Here is a 16,810-nt window from a genome sequence, read left to right as displayed (position 1 = left end):
CCCTTCCCAGGCGCTCTCTGGCTTCGGACAAGAAGGGGTGTAAACATGCGGGCAAGAGAAGAGGCTGAAACACAGAGCACAAAGCCCAGCTTCAGGCGCAACCGTCTGCCGGATCCGGGAGCTCGCTCTGCAGCCGGCCGGGGCAGGCGCTCAACCCACTGCGCTGACTCTACAGGTCCTGGTAGCTCTGCGGCAGTGCGAGTCAGGCGCCCCTTTAGAGACATCCGGATGTCCGGGGTGAGGCCACTTCCGGTATCTGTGACGTCTGGTTCCATCCCTTCTCTAAACCACCGGCGTTGGATTAATACTTCCGCCCCGCACAATGGACACTTCCGCGCTTGGCCCCGCCCACTCCCCGGAAGACCCGCCCCTTCGCTGTGTCTGGTCAGCGGCTGCCACGTCTGTGTGTGCGAGGAGCAGCGGGAGCCGGTGAGAGGGGGCGCCGGGCGCGGGCACGGGGGGGAAGCAATGAGCTCCAGGGGGTACGGAGGTGAGGGCGCTCTGACCTCCAGGGGGTACAGGGCAGAGGGTAAAGAGGGAGGGGGCTCTGACCTGGAGGGGGGACTGGGCAGATGGAAGGGGCTCTGAGCTGGTGGGGAGGGGGCACTGAGGGAGGGCAGTGGAGAGGGCTCTGAGGGTGGGAAGGGGGCACTCTTTATCCCCCCCAAGCCATGTAACCTCTGTGCACCCCTCTCCAGCCATGTAACCTGTGCACCCCCCCCAGCCATGTAACCTGTGTCCCTGTGCACCCCCCTCCAGCCATGTAACCTGTGTCCCTGTGCACCCCCCTCCAGCCATGTAACCTGTGTCCCTGTGCACCCCCCCTCCATGTAACCTGTCCCTGTGCACCCCCCTCCAGCCATGTAACCTGTGCACCCCCCTCCAGCCATGTAACCTGTGTCCCTGTGCACCCCCTCCAGCCATGTAACCTGTGTCCCTGTGCACCCCCCCTCCATGTAACCTGAGTCCCTGTGCACCCCCCTCCAGCCATGTAACCTGTGTCCCTGTGCACCCCCCTCCAGCCATGTAACCTGTGTCCCTGTGCACCCCCCTCCATGTAACCTGTGTCCCTGTGCACCCCCCTCCATGTAACCTGTGTCCCTGTACACCCCCCTCCAGCCATGTAACCTGTGTCCCTGTGCACCCCCCCCTCCAGCCATGTAACCTCTGTGCGCCCCTCTCCAGCCATGTAACCTGTGCACCCCCCTCCAGCCATGTAACCTGTGTCCCTGTGCACCCCCCCTCCATGTAACCTGTGTCCCTGTGCACCCCCCCTCCAACCATGTAACCTGTGTCCCTGTGCACCCCCCTCCAGCCATGTAACCTCTGTGCACCCCTCTCCAACCATGTAACCTGTGTCCCTGTGCACCCCCCTCCAGCCATGTAACCTGTGTCCCTGTGCACCCCCCTCCAGCCATGTAACCTGTGTCCCTGTGCACCCCCGCCATGTAACCTGTGTCCCTGTGCACCCCCGCCATGTAACCTGTGTCCCTGTGCACCCCCGCCATGTAACCTGTGTCCCTGTGCACCCCCCTCCAGCCATGTAACCTGTATCCCTGTGCACCCCTCTCCAGCCATGTAACCTGTGTCCCTGTGCACCCCCCTCCAGCCATGTAACCTGTGTCCCTGTGCATCCCTCTCCAGCCACGGAACCTCTGTGCCCTTGTGCACCCTTCTCCAACCATGTAACTCCTGTGTCTCTCTGCACCCATGTAACCTCCTTGTCCCTGTGCACCCCTAGCCAGCCATGTAGCCTCTGTGTCCCTCTGCAGCCGTCTCCAGCCATGTAACCTCTGTGTCCCTCTGCAGCCGTCTCCAGCCATGTAACCTCCGTGTCCCTCTGCAGCGTCTCCAGCCAAGTAACCTCTGTGTCCCTCAGCACCCCTCTCCAGCCAAGTAACCTCTGTGTCCCTCAGCACCCCTCTCCAGCCATGTAACCACTGTGCCCCTCTGCACCCCCCTCCAGCCATGTAACTTCTGTGTCCCTCTGCACCCCTCTCCAGCCATGTAACCTCTGCATCCCTCTCCAGCCATGTAACCTCTGTGTCCCTCTGCGCCCCTCTCCAACCATGTAACCTCTGTGCCCCTCTGCGCCCCTCTCCAGCCATGTAACCTCTGTGCCCCTCTGCACACCCCCTCCAGCCATGTAACCTCTGTGTTCCTCTGCACACCCCCTCCAGCCATGTAACCTCTGTGTCCCTCTGCACACCCCCTCCAGCCATGTAACCTCTGTGTCCCTCTGCACCCCCTCTCCAGCCATGTAACCTCTGTGTCCCTCTGCATCCCCCTCCAGCCATGTAACCTCTGTGTCCCTCTGCACCCCCCCTCCAACCATGTAACCTCTGTGTCCCTCTGCACCCCCCTCCAGCCATGTAACCTCTGTGTCCCTCTGCACCCCCCTCCAGCCATGTAACCTCTGTGTCCCTCTGCATCCCCCCTCCAGCCATGTAACCTCTGTGTCCTTCTGCACCCCCTCTCCAGCCATGTAACCACTGTGCCCCTCTGCACCCCCCCTCCAGCCATGTAACCTCTGTGTCCCTCTGCACCCCTCTCCAGCCATGTAACCTCTGCATCCCTCTCCAGCCATGTAACCTCTGTGTCCCTCTGCGCCCCTCTCCAACCATGTAACCTCTGTGCCCCTCTGCGCCCCTCTCCAACCATGTAACCTCTGTGCCCCTCTGAACCCCTCTCCAGCCATGTAACCTCTGTGCCCCTCTGAACCCCTCTCCAGCCATGTAACCTCTGTGTCCCTCTGCACACCCCCTCCAGCCATGTAACCTCTGTGTCCCTCTGCACACCCCCTCCAGCCATGTAACCTCTGTGTCCCTCTGCACCCCCTCTCCAGCCATGTAACCTCTGTGTCCCTTTGCACCCCCCTCCAGCCATGTAACCTCTGTGTCCTTCTGCACCCCCCCTCCAGCCATGTAACCTCTGTGGCCCTCTGCACCCCCCCTCCAGCCATGTAACCTCTGTGGCCCTCAGCACCCCTCTCCAGCCATGTAACCACTGTGCCCCTCTGCACCCCCCCTCCAGCCATGTAACCTCTGTGTCCCTCTGCACCCCTCTCCAGCCATGTAACCTCTGCATCCCTCTCCAGCCATGTAACCTCTGTGTCCCTCTGCGCCCCTCTCCAACCATGTAACCTCTGTGCCCCTCTGCGCCCCTCTCCAACCATGTAACCTCTGTGCCCCTCTGCACCCCTCTCCAGCCATGTAACCTCTGTGCCCCTCTGCACCCCTCTCCAGCCATGTAACCTCTGTGCCCCTCTGCACACCCCCTCCAGCCATGTAACCTCTGTGTCCCTCTGCACACCCCCTCCAGCCATGTAACCTCTGTGTCCCTCTGCACCCCCTCTCCAGCCATGTAACCTCTGTGTCCCTCTGCATCCCCCTCCAGCCATGTAACCTCTGTGTCCCTCTGCACCCCCCCTCCAGCCATGTAACCTCTGTGTCCCTCTGCACCCCCCTCCAGTCATGTAACCTCTGTGTCCCTCTGCACCCCCCCTCCAGCCATGTAACCTCTGTGTCCCTCTGCACCCCCCCTCCAGCCATGTAACCTCTGTGTCCCTCTGCACCCCCCCTCCAGCCATGTAACCTCTGTGTCCTTCTGCACCCCCCCTCCAGCCATGTAACCTCTGTGGCCCTCTGCACCCCCCCCCTCCAGCCATGTAACCTCTGTGGCCCTCTGCACCCCCTCTCCAGCCATGTAACCTCTGTGGCCCTCTGCACCCCCTCTCCAGCCATGTAACCTCTGTGGCCCTCTGCACCCCCTCTCCAGGCATGTAACCTCTGTGTCCCTCTGCACCCCCCCTCCAGCCATGTAACCTCTGTGTCCCTCTGCACCCCCCCTCCAGCCATGTAACCTCTGTGTCCCTCTGCACCCCCCCTCCAGCCATGTAACCTCTGTGTCCCTCTGCACCCCCCCTCCAGCCATGTAACCTCTGTGTCCCTCTGCACCCCCCCTCCAGCCAGGTAACCTCTGTGTCCCTCTGCACCCCCCCCTCCAGCCAGGTAACCTGTGTCCCTCTGCACCCCCCCCTCCAGCCAGGTAACCTGTGTCCCTCTGCACCCCTCCCTCCAGCCAGGTAACCTGTGTCCCTCTGCACCCCCCCTCCAGCCAGGTAACCTGTGTCCCTCTGCACCCCCCCCCTCCAGCCAGGTAACCTGTGTCCCTCTGCACCCCCCCCCCTTCCAGCCACGGAACCTCTGTGCCCCTGTGCACCCCTCTCCAACCATGTAACATCTGTGGCACTCTGCACCCCTCTCCAGCCATGTAACTCCTGTGTCCCTCTGCACCCATGTAACCTCTGTGTCCCTGTGCACCCCTCGCTAGCCATGTAACCTCTGTGTCCTTCTGCACCCCTCTCCAGCCATGTAACCTCTGTGTCCCTCTGCACCGCTCTCCAGCCATGTAACCTCTGTGTCCTTCTGCACCGCTCTCCAGCCATGTAACCTCTGTGTCCTCTGCACCCCTCTCCAACCATGTAACCTCTGTGTCCTCTGCAGCCGTCTCCAGCCATGTAACCTCCGTGTCCCTCAGCACCCCTCTCCAGCCAAGTAACCTCCGTGTCCCTCAGCACCCCTCTCCAGCCATGTAACCTCTGTGCCCCTCTGCACCCCCCCCTCCAGCCATGTAACCTATGTGTCCTCTGCACCCCTCTCCAACCATGTAACCTCTGTGTCCCTCTGCAGCCGTCTCCAGCCATGTAACCTCTGTGTCCCTCAGCACCCCTCTCCAGCCAAGTAACCTGCGTGTCCCTCAGCACCCCTCTCCTGCCATGTAACCTCTGTGTCCCTCTGCACCCCCTCTCCAGCCATGTAACCTCTGTGTCCCTTTGCACCCCCCTCCAGCCATGTAACCTCTGTGTCCTTCTGCACCCCCCCTCCAGCCATGTAACCTCTGTGGCCCTCTGCACCCCCCCTCCAGCCATGTAACCTCTGTGGCCCTCAGCACCCCTCTCCAGCCATGTAACCACTGTGCCCCTCTGCACCCCCCCTCCAGCCATGTAACCTCTGTGTCCCTCTGCACCCCTCTCCAGCCATGTAACCTCTGCATCCCTCTCCAGCCATGTAACCTCTGTGTCCCTCTGCGCCCCTCTCCAACCATGTAACCTCTGTGCCCCTCTGCGCCCCTCTCCAACCATGTAACCTCTGTGCCCCTCTGCACCCCTCTCCAGCCATGTAACCTCTGTGCCCCTCTGCACCCCTCTCCAGCCATGTAACCTCTGTGCCCCTCTGCACACCCCCTCCAGCCATGTAACCTCTGTGTCCCTCTGCACACCCCCTCCAGCCATGTAACCTCTGTGTCCCTCTGCACCCCCTCTCCAGCCATGTAACCTCTGTGTCCCTCTGCATCCCCCTCCAGCCATGTAACCTCTGTGTCCCTCTGCACCCCCCCTCCAGCCATGTAACCTCTGTGTCCCTCTGCACCCCCCTCCAGTCATGTAACCTCTGTGTCCCTCTGCACCCCCCCTCCAGCCATGTAACCTCTGTGTCCCTCTGCACCCCCCCTCCAGCCATGTAACCTCTGTGTCCCTCTGCACCCCCCCTCCAGCCATGTAACCTCTGTGTCCTTCTGCACCCCCCCTCCAGCCATGTAACCTCTGTGGCCCTCTGCACCCCCCCCTCCAGCCATGTAACCTCTGTGGCCCTCTGCACCCCCTCTCCAGCCATGTAACCTCTGTGGCCCTCTGCACCCCCTCTCCAGCCATGTAACCTCTGTGGCCCTCTGCACCCCCTCTCCAGCCATGTAACCTCTGTGGCCCTCTGCACCCCCTCTCCAGGCATGTAACCTCTGTGTCCCTCTGCACCCCCCCTCCAGCCATGTAACCTCTGTGTCCCTCTGCACCCCCCCTCCAGCCATGTAACCTCTGTGTCCCTCTGCACCCCCCCTCCAGCCATGTAACCTCTGTGTCCCTCTGCACCCCCCCTCCAGCCAGGTAACCTCTGTGTCCCTCTGCACCCCCCCCTCCAGCCAGGTAACCTGTGTCCCTCTGCACCCCCCCCTCCAGCCAGGTAACCTGTGTCCCTCTGCACCCCCCCCTCCAGCCAGGTAACCTGTGTCCCTCTGCACCCCCCCTCCAGCCAGGTAACCTGTGTCCCTCTGCACCCCCCCCCTCCAGCCAGGTAACCTGTGTCCCTCTGCACCCCCCCCCCCCTTCCAGCCACGGAACCTCTGTGCCCCTGTGCACCCCTCTCCAACCATGTAACATCTGTGGCACTCTGCACCCCTCTCCAGCCATGTAACTCCTGTGTCCCTCTGCACCCATGTAACCTCTGTGTCCCTGTGCACCCCTCGCTAGCCATGTAACCTCTGTGTCCTTCTGCACCCCTCTCCAGCCATGTAACCTCTGTGTCCCTCTGCACCGCTCTCCAGCCATGTAACCTCTGTGTCCCTCTGCACCGCTCTCCAGCCATGTAACCTCTGTGTCCTTCTGCACCGCTCTCCAGCCATGTAACCTCTGTGTCCTCTGCACCCCTCTCCAACCATGTAACCTCTGTGTCCTCTGCAGCCGTCTCCAGCCATGTAACCTCCGTGTCCCTCAGCACCCCTCTCCAGCCAAGTAACCTCCGTGTCCCTCAGCACCCCTCTCCAGCCATGTAACCTCTGTGCCCCTCTGCACCCCCCCCTCCAGCCATGTAACCTATGTGTCCTCTGCACCCCTCTCCAACCATGTAACCTCTGTGTCCCTCTGCAGCCGTCTCCAGCCATGTAACCTCTGTGTCCCTCAGCACCCCTCTCCAGCCAAGTAACCTGCGTGTCCCTCAGCACCCCTCTCCAGCCATGTAACCTCTGTGCCCCTCTGCACCCCCCCCCCCAGCCATGTAACCTCTGCGGCCCTCTGCACCCCTCTTCAGCCATGTAACCCCTGCACCCCTCTTCAGCCATGTAACCTTTGTGCCCCTCTGCACCCCTCTTCAGCCATGTAACCTTTGTGCCCCTCTGCACCCCTCTTCAGCCATGTAACCTTTGTGCCCCTCTGCACCCCTCTTCAGCCGTGTAACCTTTGTGCCCCTCTGCACCCCTCTCCAGCCATGTAACCTATGTGTCCATCAGCACCCCTCTCCAGCCAAGTAACCTCCGTGTCCCTCAGCACCCCTCTCCAGCCATGTAACCACTGTGCCCCTCTGCACCCTCCCCCAGCCATGTAACCTCTGTGGCCCTCTGCACCGCTCTCCAGCCATGTAACCGCTGCACCCCTCTCCAGCCATGTAACCTCTGTCCCCCTGTGCACCCCTCTTCAGCCATGTAACCTCTGTGCCCCTGTGCACCCCTCTTCAGCCATGTAACCTCTGTGCCCCTGTGCACCCCTCTTCAGCCATGTAACCTCTGTGTCCCTGCACACCCCTCTTCAGCCATGTAACCTCTGTGCCCCACTCTTCAGCCATGTAACCTCTGTGCCCCACTCTCCAGCCATGTAACCTGTGTCCCTCTGCACCCCTCTCCAACCATGTAACCTCTGTGTCCCTCTGCACCCCTCTCCAACCATGTAACCTCTGCACCCCTCTCCAGCCATGTAATCTCTGTGTCTCTCTGCACCCCCCTCCAGCTATGTAATCTCTGTGTCTCTATGCACCCCCCCTCCAGCTATGTAATCTCTGTGTCTCTCTGCACCCCCCTTCCAGCCATGTAACCTCTGTGTCTCTCTGCACCCCCCCTCCAGCCATGTAACCTCTGTGTCCCTCTGCACCCCCCCTACAGCCATGTAACCTTTGTGGCCCTCTGCACCCCTCTCCAGCCATGTAACCTCTGTGGCCCTCTGCACCCCTTTCCAGCCATGTAACCTCTGTGGCCCTCTGCACCCCTCTCCAGCCATGTAACCTCTGTGGCCCTCTGCACCCCTCTCCAGCCATGTAACCTCTGTGTCCCTCTGCACCCCTCTCCAGCCATGTAACCTCTGTGTCCCTCTGCACCCCTCTCCAGCCATGTAACCTCTGTGTCCCTCTGCACCCTTCTCCAGCCATGTAACCTCTGTGTCCCTCTGCAGCCGTCTCCAGCCATGTAACCTCTGTGTCCCTCTGCAGCCGTCTCCAGCCATGTAACCTCCGTGTCCCTCAGCACCCCTCTCCAGCCAAGTAACCTCCGTGTCCCTCAGCACCCCTCTCCAGCCATGTAACCACTGTGCCCCTCTGCACACCCCCTCCAGCCATGTAACCTCTGTGGCCCTCTGCACCCCTCTCCAGCCATGTAACCTCTGCACCCCTCTCCAGCCATGTAACCTCTGTGTCCCTCTGCACCCCTCTCCAACCATGTAACCTCTGTGCCCCTCTGCACCCCTCTCCAACCATGTAACCTCTGTGCCCCTCTGCACCCCCCCTCCAGTCATGTAACCTCTGTGCCCCTCTGCACCCCCCCTCCAGTCATGTAACCTCTGTGTCCCTGTGCACCCCGCCATGTAACCTGTGTCCCTGTGCACCCCCCTCCAGCCATGTAACCTGTGTCCCTGTGCACCCCCCGCCATGTAACCTGTGTCCCTGTGCACCCCCCTCCAGCCATGTAACCTGTGCACCCCCCTCCAGCCATGTAACCTGTGCACCCCCCTCCAGCCATGTAACCTCTGTGTCCCTCTGCACCCCCCCTCCAGCCATGTAACCTCTGTGTCCCTCTGCACCCCCCCCTCCAGCCATGTAACCTCTGTGTCCCTCTGCACCCCCCCTCCAGCCATGTAACCTGTGTCCCTGTGCACCCCCCCTCCAGCCATGTAACCTGTGTCCCTGTGCACCCCCCTCCAGCCATGTAACCTGTGTCCCTGTGCACCCCCCCTCCAGCCATGTAACCTGTGCACCCCCCCCCAGCCATGTAACCTGTGCACCCCCCCTCCAGCCATGTAACCTCTGTGCCCCTCTGCACCCCCCCTCCTGCCATGTAACCTCTGTGTCCCTCTGCACCCCCCTCCTGCCATGTAACCTCTGTGTCCCTCTGCACCCCCCTCCTGCCATGTAACCTCTGTGTCCCTGTGCACCCCCCTCCAGCCATGTAACCTGTGTCCCTGTGCACCCCCCTCCAGCCATGTAACCTGTGTCCCTGTGCACCCCCTCCAGCCATGTAACCTGTGTCCCTGTGCACCCCCCCTCCATGTAACCTGTGTCCCTGTGCACCCCCCCTCCATGTAACCTGTGTCCCTGTGCACCCCCTCCAGCCATGTAACCTGTGTCCCTGTGCACCCCCTCCAGCCATGTAACCTGTGTCCCTGTGCACCCCCCTCCAGCCATGTAACCTGTGTCCCTGTGCACCCCCCTCCAGCCATGTAACCTGTCCCTGTGCACCCCCCTCCATGTAACCTGTGTCCCTGTGCACCCCCCTCCATGTAACCTGTGTCCCTGTGCACCCCCCTCCATGTAACCTGTGTCCCTGTGCACCCCCCTCCATGTAACCTGTGTCCCTGTGCACCCCCCTCCAGCCATGTAACCTGTGTCCCTGTGCACCCCCCTCCAGCCATGTAACCTGTGTCCCTGTGCACCCCCCTCCAGCCATGTAACCTGTGTCCCTGTGCACCCCCCCTCCATGTAACCTGTGTCCCTGTGCACCCCCCTCAAGCCATGTAACCTGTGTCCCTGTGCACCCCCCTCAAGCCATGTAACCTGTGTCCCTGTGCACCCCCTCCATGTAACCTGTGTCCCTGTGCACCCCCTCCATGTAACCTGTGTCCCTGTGCACCCCCCTCCAGCCATGTAACCTGTGTCCCTGTGCACCCCCCTCCAGCCATGTAACCTGTGTCCCTGTGCACCCCCCTCCAGCCATGTAACCTGTGTCCCTGTGCACCCCCCTCCAGCCATGTAACCTGTGTCCCTGTGCACCCCCCTCCAGCCATGTAACCTGTGTCCCTGTGCACCCCCGCCATGTAACCTGTGTCCCTGTGCACCCCCCTCCAGCCATGTAACCTGTGTCCCTGTGCACCCCTCTCCAGCCATGTAACCTGTGTCCCTGTGCACCCCCCTCCAGCCATGTAACCTGTGTCCCTGTGCATCCCTCTCCAGCCACGGAACCTCTGTGCCCTTGTGCACCCTTCTCCAACCATGTAACTCCTGTGTCCCTCTGCACCCATGTAACTTCCTTGTCCCTGTGCACCCCTAGCCAGCCATGTAACCTCTGTGTCCCTCTGCAGCCGTCTCCAGCCATGTAACCTCTGTGTCCCTCTGCAGCCGTCTCCAGCCATGTAACCTCCGTGTCCCTCTGCAGCGTCTCCAGCCATGTAAGCTCTGTGTCCCTCTGCACCCCCTCTCCAGCCATGTAAGCTCTGTGTCCCTCTGCACCCCCTCTCCAGCCATGTAACCTCTGTGTTCCTCTGCACACCCCCTCCAGCCATGTAACCTCTGTGTTCCTCTGCACACCCCCTCCAGCCATGTAACCTCTGTGTCCCTCTGCACCCCCCCTCCAGCCATGTAACCTCTGTGTCCCTCTGCACCCCCCCTCCAGCCATGTAACCTCTGTGTCCCTCTGCACCCCCCCTCCAGCCATGTAACCTCTGTGTCCTTCTGCACACCCCCTCCAACCATGTAACCTCTGTGGCCCTCTGCACCCCCCCCTCCAGCCATGTAACCTCTGTGGCCCTCAGCACCCCTCTCCAGCCATGTAACCTCTGTGGCCCTCTGCACCCCCTCTCCAGCCATGTAACCTCTGTGGCCCTCTGCACCCCCCCTCCAGCCATGTAACCTCTGTGTCCCTGTGCACCCCCCCTCCAGCCATGTAACCTCTGTGTCCCTCTGCACCCCCCCTCCAGCCATGTAACCTCTGTGTCCCTCTGCACCCCCCCCTCCAGCCATGTAACCTCTGAGTCCCTCTGCACCCCCCCTCCAGCCATGTAACCTCTGAGTCCCTCTGCACCCCCCCTCCAGCCAGGTAACCTGTGTCCCTCTGCACCCCCCCTCCAGCCAGGTAACCTGTGTCCCTCTGCACCCCCCCTCCAGCCAGGTAACCTGTGTCCCTCTGCACCCCCCCTCCAGCCAGGTAACCTGTGTCCCTCTGCACCCCCCCTCCAGCCAGGTAACCTGTGTCCCTCTGCACCCCTCCCTTCCAGCCACGGAACCTCTGTGCCCCTGTGCACCCCTCTCCAACCATTTAACATCTGTGGCACTCTGCACCCCTCTCCAGCCATGTAACTCCTGTGTCCCTCTGCACCCATGTAACCTCTGTGTCCCTGTGCACCCCTTGCTAGCCATGTAACCTCTGTGTCCTTCTGCACCCCTCTCCAGCCATGTAACCTCTGTGTCCCTCTGCACCGCTCTCCAGCCATGTAACCTCTGTGTCCCTCTGCACCGCTCTCCAGCCATGTAACCTCTGTGTCCCTCTGCACCGCTCTCCAGCCATGTAACCTCTGTGTCCCTCTGCACCGCTCTCCAGCCATGTAACCTCTGTGTCCCTCTGCACCGCTCTCCAGCCATGTAACCTCTGTGTCCCTCTGCACCGCTCTCCAGCCATGTAACCTCTGTGTCCCTCTGCACCGCTCTCCAGCCATGTAACCTCTGTGTCCCTCTGCACCGCTCTCCAGCCATGTAACCTCTGTGTCCCTCTGCACCGCTCTCCAGCCATGTAACCTCTGTGTCCTTCTGCACCGCTCTCCAGCCATGTAACCTCTGTGTCCTCCGCAGCCGTCTCCAGCCATGTAACCTCTGTGTCCCTCAGCACCCCTCTCCAGCCAAGTAACCTCCGTGTCCCTCAGCACCCCTCTCCAGCCATGTAACCTCTGTGCCCCTCTGCACCCCCTCTCCAGCCATGTAACCTATGTGTCCTCTGCACCCCTCTCCAACCATGTAACCTCTGTGTCCCTCTGCAGCCGTCTCCAGCCATGTAACCTCCGTGTCCCTCAGCACCCCTCTCCAGCCAAGTAACCTCCGTGTCCCTCAGCACCCCTCTCCAGCCATGTAACCTCTGTGCCCCTCTGCACCCCCCCCCCAGCCATGTAACCTCTGTGGCCCTCTGCACCCCTCTCCAGCCATGTAACCCCTGCACCCCTCTTCAGCCATGAAACCTTTGTGCCCCTCTGCACCCCTCTTCAGCCATGTAACCTTTGTGCCCCTCTGCACCCCTCTTCAGCCATGTAACCTTTGTGCCCCTCTGCACCCCTCTTCAGCCATGTAACCTTTGTGCCCCTCTGCACCCCTCTCCAGCCATGTAACCTATGTGTCCATCAGCACCCCTCGCCAGCCAAGTAACCTCCGTGTCCCTCAGCACCCCTCTCCAGCCATGTAACCACTGTGCCCCTCTGCACCCTCCCCCAGCCATGTAACCTCTGTGGCCCTCTGCACCCCTCTCCAGCCATGTAACTGCTGCACCCCTCTCCAGCCATGTAACCTCTGTGCCCCTGTGCACCCCTCTTCAGCCATGTAACCTCTGTGCCCCTGCACACCCCTCTTCAGCCATGTAACCTCTGTGCCCCACTCTTCAGCCATGTAACCTCTGTGCCCCTGTGCACCACTCTCCAGCCATGTAACCTCTGTGCCCCACTCTTCAGCCATGTAACCTCTGTGCCCCTGTGCACCACTCTCCAGCCATGTAACCTCTGTGTCCCTCTGCACCCCCCCTACAGCCATGTAACCTTTATGCCCCTGTGCACCCCTCTTCAGCCATGTAACCTCTGTGCCCCTGCACACCCCTCTTCAGCCATGTAACCTCTGTGCCCCACTCTTCAGCCATGTAACCTCTGTGCCCCTGTGCACCACTCTCCAGCCATGTAACCTCTGTGCCCCACTCTTCAGCCATGTAACCTCTGTGCCCCTGTGCACCACTCTCCAGCCATGTAACCTCTGTGTCCCTCTGCACCCCTCTCCAACCATGTAACCTCTGTGTCCCTCTGCACCCCTCTCTAACCATGTAACCTCTGCACCCCTCTCCAGCCATGTAATCTCTGTGTCTCTCTGCACCCCCCTCCAGCTATGTAATCTCTGTCTCTCTGCACCCCCCCTCCAGCTATGTAATCTCTGTGTCTCTCTGCACCCCCCCCTCCAGCCATGTAACCTCTGTGTCTCTCTGCACCCCCCCTCCAGCCATGTAACCTCTGTGTCCCTCTGCACCCCCCCTACAGCCATGTAACCTTTGTGGCCCTCTGCACCCCTCTCCAGCCATGTAACCTCTGTGGCCCTCTGCACCCCTTTCCAGCCATGTAACCTCTGTGGCCCTCTGCACCCCTCTCCAGCCATGTAACCTCTGTGTCCCTCTGCACCCCCCCTCCAGCCATGTAACCTCTGTGTCCCTCTGCACCCCTCTCCAGCCATGTAACCTCTGTGTCCCTCTGCACCCCTCTCCAACCATGTAACCTCTGTGCCCCTCTGCACCCCTCTCCAGCCATGTAACCTCTGTGTCCCTCTGCACCCCTCTCCAGCCATGTAACCTCTGTGTCCCTCTGCACCCCTCTCCAGCCATGTAACCTCTGTGTCCCTCTGCAGCCGTCTCCAGCCATGTAACCTCTGTGTCCCTCTGCAGCCGTCTCCAGCCAAGTAACCTCTGTGTCCCTCAGCACCCCTCTCCAGCCATGTAACCACTGTGCCCCTCTGCACACCCCCTCCAGCCATGTAACCTCTGTGGCCCTCTGCACCCCTCTCCAGCCATGTAACCTCTGCACCCCTCTCCAGCCATGTAACCTCTGTGTCCCTCTGCACCCCTCTCCAACCATGTAACCTCTGTGCCCCTCTGCACCCCTCTCCAACCATGTAACCTCTGTGCCCCTCTGCACCCCCCCTCCAGCCATGTAACCTCTGTGCCCCTCTGCACCCCCCCTCCAGCCATGTAACCTCTGTGTCCCTCTGCACCCCCCCTCCAGCCATGTACATGTAACCTCTGTGCCCCTCTGCACCCCCCCTCCAGCCATGTAGCCTCTGTGTCCCTCTGCACCCCCCCTCCAGCCATGTAACCTCTGTGTCCCTCTGCAACCCCCCCCACCTCCAGCCATGTAACCTCTGTGCCCCTCTGCACCCCCCTCCAGCCGTGTAACCTCCGTGTCCCTCTCCAGCCATGTAACCTCCGTGTCCCTCTGCACCCCCTCTCCAGCCATGTAACCTCCGTGTCCCTCTCCAGCCATGTAACCTCTGTGGCCCTCTGCACCCGTCTCCAGCCATGTGGTGCCTCTGATACCCCACTTCAGCCATGTGACCTCTGTGTATCCTACTTCCAGCCAGAACTCTGTGCAGCCCCCGTCAGCCCTATATATCCGTGTGACCCCGTGCATTTCCATTCAAGCCGTAAGGACGCAGCCATGTGGTACCTCTTTCACCCCACTTTAGCCATTTGACCGCTGCCCCCCCCCCCCCCCCCCAATGCTATATGACCTATGTGCATCCTCCTTCCAGTCTCATAAGTTCTCTGCAAGACCCACCAGCTTTTTGCAAACACTGCCATGCTGTTCAACCTCAGTCCAGCAAAGCGGTTTCTGTGCGCCCCTGTGCCAGCCACGTGTGGCCTCTGTGCAGCCTGCTTCCTGCCATGTGCCATGACCTCAGGCCAGTCGTCCTCTCAGACCTGTGACATCAGGCAGAGCATCCTTTGTCCCTGTTGTCCTCACCTCTGGTCCACCTGATGCCCCTGGCTGTGACTTCCCTCTTGGCTGAGGCGCACGGTGCGTCAGTTCCTGAGCCGTGTGGTCCCCAGCGCCTCCAGTCATAGAGTGTAAGTGTCCCCCAACCCCTCAATAGCCCCAGCTCGCAAAGTTTGTTCTCTTCATAAGCGCTTCAGCACCTCGCCAGAGGTAGTAGGCGCTATATAAATGCAATAACAGTGCACTTCAACCAGTGTTCCATCCAAGCCACATGCCTCCACTTATGTTCCTTAAACCCTTTCACCCTGTTCGCTTCCCTGCCCTTCCAAGTGGATCGCGGGTACCCTTGTGATGGGAGAGTGCTGGCTGAATGTTGCTTCTGACCTTTCAGCCTCTAATGTAGAAGGGTTAAAAAAAAAACATCTCAAGAGCATTTGCAGCAGGCTTTGGGTATGTTTTGTATCCAGTTTACTACACCTGTCTTATAAAAATGTGAAGTGACCCAAAACGTTTTTGTGCCTGATTTGCTTGTATAATAGCTAATTCCCCCTACCCCCCTCCCCTTTTTGCACATGGCTTCCACCAGTGAAAAACACACTTTGCATTCTGGTAATGAGCAGCGTAAAAACAGGTATAAATTCCACCTGCCCTAGTTTTCGACCAATGCCCCACCAGAAAGAATATCATAAATATTTGAGCTTCCGAATGGTGGACACCAGGGGTAAACAATGCAGACACCCCACATAAATGGTATAGTTTTTCAGTTCTGAAATTAGTTGGACAGATTGAGTCCTTTTCAGACATGCCCATTCTAATTTACGCATACTTTAGGCTTGCTAATGAGTATGATATGTATTTATAAAGCGCTACTGTTACCCTACAAGGGTGTCCTGGCGCTAACCAGCTGAATAACTATTTAAGTCTGCCGAAATAACCAGGTCTTCAAGATCTCATGAAACCTCCAGTAGTTGGCTTCAGTTTTGAGCTTCCCGGGGAGGTTATTCTACAACTTCAGGGTTAAAAACAGAGCAAAATGTCCCACCTTTCTACTCTGAGTGGTCCCTTGGAATTTTGGTAGCAGAGCTTCGCCGGATCGCAGAGAACGGCCTGGTATGCATCTTTGCAGCCCATCTGAAGGAACTGATGGGCCTTTCCGTATAGAAGGCCGTGTGTGCTAGACATGCTATTTTAAAAGACACTCTCTGCACAATGTTTAACCACTGTGGCTGTTTTCATGCTGTAGAGACAGTCCTATCTCTTTCTTCATAACTGTCTCGCCGCTCAGTTTTATATACTCTGCAAACTTGCTATGGTTTTACTGATAATGTTGTTTCTGTAGTTGAAATTCAAAATAATTAGTCAGCTGACAGCAATACATTAATTATAAATGTTAGTGAAATCTTCTTAAACTCAAATGTTATCAACCATTTGCAAATTCAAATTGGGTCGTTGGTGGACATCCTTGTGGCATCTCAGCTAGAGCTGAAAAATGCTTCTGAGGATTATTGGTCATCTTTCGTAGGCCTGCAGAATCCAGGGACCTAGAAGTGACGGCATGCTTCCAATAGTCACAACACAGCTAAATATCGCCCTACTTTGAGGAGTGCGTTTTATCACTCCTCTTCGAAGGAATGTTATGCCCGTCACAAATCCACCATTGGCCATTATGTTTACCATGCAAGGAGTATGAACAGACATTACTTTGCCTCTTGAATGAGTGAGCTAAGTGCTTGCCACTGACTTGTGATATGCTGGGCTCGAGTTTGACTGTCATAGGCTATCATCCTTCGTAGCCAGTGCACTGAATACCATTAAGTAACACCGAATATTTGTCTACCTTGGAAGCAGCAAGACCGTAGTGTACAGTGCTACATTATTAAAGGTCAGAAAGTGATTCCGCACTAATGATAGATTCTGCTCTTAGCAAACCATAGCAATAAATTGAATGTCCCTTCCTGCTTCTTCAGGTCCACTCGAGCTCCTCCGTTTGAGGATGCCAAATCCCACTGTGCACTCATAGCGTATTGTGGGTCTAGTGTGTAGTAGCTGTTGTGATGCACAGAGTAATGGCAGCTCCTAGGCAGTGGGGCACCTGTCTGAGGTTTGGTTGAGCTGGCTCAGCCTGGAGCTTTCTGCACGTTACTGAGTGTATAGCCTTTACTGATGATACTGTCTGTGCAGTCACCTATCGCTCATGGGTCGCTTCTTCACCAGTATCTCTCCACTACTGTGGGTCAGGGGTAATTTACTTATTTGCTCGACAGCATAGGTCGCAGATACCTCCTCATGCTTCAAGATCAGTTCATGGTGTATTTAGTGTGCATTTAGTGTGCACAAGGGTGG

At 58.9% G+C, this 16,810-nt stretch overlaps 1 protein-coding gene across 2 annotated transcripts in view; it reads left to right on the top strand.

Annotated features, from left to right (window-relative positions):
* Positions 1 to 322: 322 nt before the first annotated feature.
* SLC39A7 (solute carrier family 39 member 7) overlaps positions 323 to 16,810 on the top strand; it is a 36,994-nt gene continuing 20,506 nt past the window's right edge. The window contains exon 1 of one of the 2 annotated variants that reach the window (XM_069241894.1): positions 323 to 429. The gene's annotated coding sequence lies outside the window, so the exon portion shown is untranslated. Of the gene's footprint in view, positions 491 to 16,810 lie in introns of both variants that reach the window. The other variant, XM_069241895.1, reaches the window with a different exon arrangement.

Source organism: Pleurodeles waltl, chromosome 6 (assembly GCF_031143425.1).
Source record: "Pleurodeles waltl isolate 20211129_DDA chromosome 6, aPleWal1.hap1.20221129, whole genome shotgun sequence".
NCBI lineage: Eukaryota > Metazoa > Chordata > Amphibia > Caudata > Salamandridae > Pleurodeles > Pleurodeles waltl.
Note: the sequence above shows the minus strand (reverse complement) of the source record. Positions and strands in the feature narration are given on the sequence as shown.